Below are 5,395 nucleotides of genomic sequence, written 5' to 3' on the forward strand. Positions count from 1 at the left end.
TAGATTTGAACTCAGGTCCTCCTAATGATTAAAGAGTTCTTTCCTGACATCAGCCTCAGTTTACCTGACTGCACTGCCTCAGGTTCTACCCTCTTAGGCCAAACAATAAGCCTAATCCCACCTTCACAGGACAGCTTGTTAGATGCCTGAAGACCTCATTCATTTTCCCCTCCCCCTTAGTCTTCTCTTCTCCAGGTTAAACGTGTCCAGTTCCTGCAACTGATTCTCCTATTACATGGACTCAAGTCCCTTCATAACACTAGCTGCCTTTCTCTGCACAGAAATCCACCCTCTGCTACCTGGCCTTGCTTCCATCTTCTGTCTATTTCTTTGTGGTTTTCTTTTTGGAGGGGGGAAGGCAAAGCAATTGGGGTTAAGTGACTCATCCAAGGTCACACAGCTAGTAAGTGTGTCAAGTGTCTGAGTCTGGGTCTGAACTCAGGTCCTCCTGACTTCAGGGCCAGTATTCTACTCACTGCACCACCTAGCTGCCCCTTCTGTCTATTTCTTTAAAAAAAATTCAAGTTGTTTGGGGAATTCCTTGGTTTTATCAGAGAAATTCCCCTTTCCTCATTGGAATTGCTTCCCTTTGTGTCTCTGGCATTTCATTCTCAAGCACCTTTCATTCCACTTGGACACTTTAGTCTCTGGGACTAAATCCATAGCAATGAAAGGGGTAAGAAGGAAATACTTGGCAGTAGCCACTTGATTTCAGAGGGTCTTGAACAGTGGTAGACAAATTGTGTGTTTAACTGTCACCTAAGATCAACTTCTTGGGTTGAAATGGTTAAGGAAAAGAAGGAATTGCAGCTCAGTATCAGAGAACCGGTAAGAATTAAAGGTGCATTCTCCGTGCTCAGATGTCTCCTGACAGGGCAATTGGAAGCTCTACCAGAGAACCTGGATACGAATCCCACAGACTGAGAGGTTCTGAGGTAGGTTGTGATTTTCACCAGTGGAAAACAAATCCAGAAGCCACAGAAGCATGGCAGTATTTAAGCATGGAAGTACTCTCATATGCCCATGTCTGAAAGGTAGTGTGGTTCAAGTTACAAAGTACTAAACCTCTTACCACTGACTTGTCCCAACTCACTGAGGTGCAAAGTTAATCTCAACTCTCTGATTTCATCTTAATGCCTCTTTGCTATTAGTGCCTTTCTTCTGAAATTACCTCCAGCGTCCTCTGTGTAACTTGTTTGTACCTAGTAGTTTGCATGTGGTCTCCCCTATCAGACTGAGCTCCTCAAGAATAGAAACTCTTTCTTGTATTTTATTTTCATCTTTCTTTTTCTCTCCAGTGTTTAGCACAGTGCCTGGAACATAGTAGGCTCTTAATAAATGCATGGTGACTTGGCTTGTTATTGACAAATTCACAGAGAAGTTGGCCATTTGCATTTCTGGAGGGTGTTGCCATACCAAGAGTTCTTCATGCAAATGAAAACTTGGGTCCGCAGACTCCCTCCCCCTAACCCTAACTCTAACCCTAACCCTAACCCCACCAAAAGTACATGGATAAATTAGTTCTTCTCTTATTCCTTTAAAAATGGAGAATCCCATTACAAATAAGTGCAAAATGCATAAAATATCCTGGGATCTACCTCCAAGAACACACGAAAGACTTATGTAGAGTCAGTGACTAAGTATTCCTTAAAGAACAATAAATCATTAGAAGAATATTCAGGGATAAGTAGGTGGTGCAGTGGATAGAACCCTGGTCCTGAAGTCAGAAGGACCAGAGTTCAGACCCAGCCTCAGACACTTAACTCCAATTGCTTCGAAGAAGGAGAAGAAGGAGAAAAAGGAGAAGAAGGAGAAGAAGAAGAAGGAGAAGAAGAAGAAGAAGAAGAAGAAGAAGAAGAAGAAGAAGAAGAAGAAGAAGAAGAAGAAGAAGAAGAAGAAGAAGAAGAAGAAGAAGGAGGAGGAGGAGAAGAAGAAGAAGAAGAAGATTCAGTCTTCATAGCTAGGCCATGACAATATGATAAAAATGACTATTATCATAATTAATTTATACTTTTAATGATATACCAATTGAATTACCAAGGCAATACTTTAGAGTTTGATAAAATGATAATGAAATTCATTTGGAGAAATAAAAGATCTAGAACATCAAAAGAAATGATGAAAAGAAGTAGGGACAAAGAAGGAATCACAATTCCAGATCTATAAAATTGGTCACTAAAATTGGTATTGATTAAGGAATAGAGAAACAGATAAATGCAAGACTAGACAAGGGAGATTCAGAAACAATAGAACCCAATAGAGCAGTATTTGATAAAGTGGAACACATAAATAAAACACATAAATAGGAAAAAACTATGATCAAAACTTGAATGAAAAAATATGAGAAGATACTTCCCGATTTACCCCCTAGTATAGGTAGGAAGTCTATAGGCATTACACACAGCGCATGGTGTCAGGCTTTTTCAATGCATTGTGCAATGGTGCTGATTTGTTTTCCTCTGTAAAAAATATTCTTTGTGCCATTCAATACTTGGGATAACTATGGTGATAGAAGAAACAGAAAATATCCTTAAAGATAAAATAAAAATACTTGAAGATATTTTTCAGTGACATGGGGTTCTTCAATTGGTTTGAGTCCCAGGTCTGCTACTAACTAGTTGCATGACATTGGACAGGTCATTTTCCCTCCCTGGACCTTAGTTCTCCCATATGTAAAATGAGGGGTACATTCTAGTTGAGTTCTAAAGGCTCCTCTGGTTGTAACATCCTGTGACCTTGAAAAACAGTTTTAATTTGCCTATATGGGCATTTATAAGCAACTGCATGTGAATCTTAAATGGAGAACATTCCTTTAATGTCTCTCCATTCAACAGTGAGGGAAAACAGAGAACGCTTATAGAAATGGTTATTTCCCAATGTGTAACACTCTCCAATACACAGGCACCTGTATGAACTAGTGAGAAAGGGTTGACTTAACCGAGCTCTGCTTTGTTACCTTGGAAATGATGAGAAAATCAGGAAAGCACAATGGAGCCTTGAGTTCGAAGGAATGGGAACTCTTGGATTTCAGCTGTTCGTTCCTTCCCAAGGAGACTCTTCTCTCACCAGATTCAGTTTTTCAAAAGCAGACCCTAAGAGCAGCTTTCATGGATTTCTCCTGTGAAACAAATGCCCACATTAAGCTTTGAAAGCCAATATTGCACTTACACTCTGAATTTACACTGCCCTTTGTCATTGCCCAGTTTGAGCATGTTAAAAATGTATATAAGAACCATAGAATCATAAGATCATAGATATAAGCTGGCACAGACCTTCGAGGCTAGCAGGTCCATTTTTATGATGAGTTAACTGAAGCTGAGAAAGATAAAGAGAGTTTTCCATGGTCACACAGCTAGTAAGTATCATGTGGGATTTGAACTCAGCTCTTCTTGGCCTGTATAAGTCTAGTTTATACAACCTGCCATCTAGCTGCTATTTTTGCCTGGGTTGAAGAAGGTCAAGGATTTTACTTTACATGAGGAGAGTCAGAAATAATATGGCTAGAGACATAGCAGTGGCAGGAGAATTTTCCTGCTTATAAATTAGGATGTTAAAAATCATATCTTTAGAGTTAAAAAGTAATTCCTTCAGTACCGGTCGGAAAATATGGTGTTTTTTTTTAAAGTAGAGATCAAGCGGGAACTCATAGAGAAGCGATTTTCCCCCAACATCAAAACAATCATAAAAATATAAGAAATCAGTCGATTGATTGGCTGTTTTTGTATACAGCTGTGGCTCCCAGTCTCCTCTAGGATCAGGAATTTTACATCAATAACACCTGAAACCGTAACAGAATGGGGATGATGGCACAGACACAGTGTTGGGCTTGGAGTCAGGGCCTGAGTTCAGATCCTTCCTTAGACACATCCTGGCTTCTGTGACCATGGACAAGTTACCTAAGCTCTCTGTGGCTCAGGAAACTCTGCCGTGGTTGTCAAGTGTGCAGGCAGAGGGAGCTCCCAAAACAGTAGCTCCTAACCCTAGCAAAATAACTGATTCTTCTAGGTTAGTGAAATAACAGCAACAGCTGACATTTATCCAGGGCTTTCCATTAATTATCACCTTCATTCCTCACAACTGCCCTGGGAGGCATGGAATATTAGCCCCACTTTACAAATGAGGAAACTGAGGCAAAGCTTCTCATAACTCCAACTCTACGCCAAATTCCAACATACAGTATTTATTCATTCTATTAACTACATTTGCTTATTATGACTCCTGTGTGGATTTGCAGACTCCTTTCCATGATTCTGCAGCCCACAGGCTGGGAACCAGAGGTCTGCAGGGAGCCAATGAGACCATTTTAACTCAGTATATCAGGTGAAATTATGTCAGGCAAGTATAAACAAGTTTGTTTGCTTAAACTGACAGTGACAGGTCAAACCAATCTTTAAGAAAAGTCAAACAATGAGGGGGCGGAGCCAAGATGGCGGCTGGAAAGCAGGGACTAGTGTGAGCTCCCCACCGAGCCCCTCCAAAAACCTATAAAAAATGGCTCTGAACCAATTCTAGAACTGCAGAACCCACAAAATAGCAGCGGGAAGCAGGGATCCAGCCCAGGACAGCCTGGATGGTCTCTGGGTGAGGTCTATTCCACACGGTGCTGGGAGCATAGCAGAGGGGAGCAGAGCAGAGCCCAGCGTGGGCAGTGCAGAACAACCAGACCAGGAGCCGGGGGAAGTGTGCCCTAGCACCCTGAAGGAGTTCATGGTTGGGCCACTGCCCCTGGGGCAGCGGAGGTGGGGCAGCTACAGCTGCAGCTGCTTCTGGCCCTAGGCCTACCTGGTGGGAGGAATTAAGTGGCAACTCAGAGGAGGAGTGCAGAGCCTGCTGAAGATCTAAGTCCAGTCCAGGTTGGGGGTTCTTGGGGAAGAAGGAATGCTGGTGTGGCAGAGCTGGCGCATCCCCCCAGGCTTGCAACATAGTTCTCTTAACTCTACAAGCAGTCAAACCCCACCGAAAAACTCAAGGGTCAAGTTAGTTGGCTGGGAATACGGCCAGGCAGTGAAAATGCACCCAGATTCAGTCTCAGACTCTGGAATCTTTCTTTGGTGACAAAGAAGACCAAAACATACAGCCAGAAGAAGTCAACAAAGTGAGAGAGCCTACAACAAAAGCCTCCAAGAAAAACGTGAACTGGTCTCAGGCCATGGAAGAGCTCAAAAAGGATTTGGAAAAGCAAGTTAGAGAAGTAGAGGAAAAATTGGGAAGAGAAATGAGAAGGATGCGAGAAAACCATGAAAAATGAGTCAATGACTTGCTAAAGGAGACAAAAAAAAATACTGAAAAATATACTGAAGAAAACAACACCTTAAAAAGTAGACTAAGTCAAATGGCAAAAGAGCTCCAAAAAGCCAATGAGGAGAAGAATGCCTTGAAAGGCAGAATTACCAAA

This window comes from Trichosurus vulpecula, chromosome 8, assembly GCF_011100635.1.
Source record: "Trichosurus vulpecula isolate mTriVul1 chromosome 8, mTriVul1.pri, whole genome shotgun sequence".
NCBI classification, from domain to species: Eukaryota; Metazoa; Chordata; class Mammalia; order Diprotodontia; family Phalangeridae; genus Trichosurus; species Trichosurus vulpecula.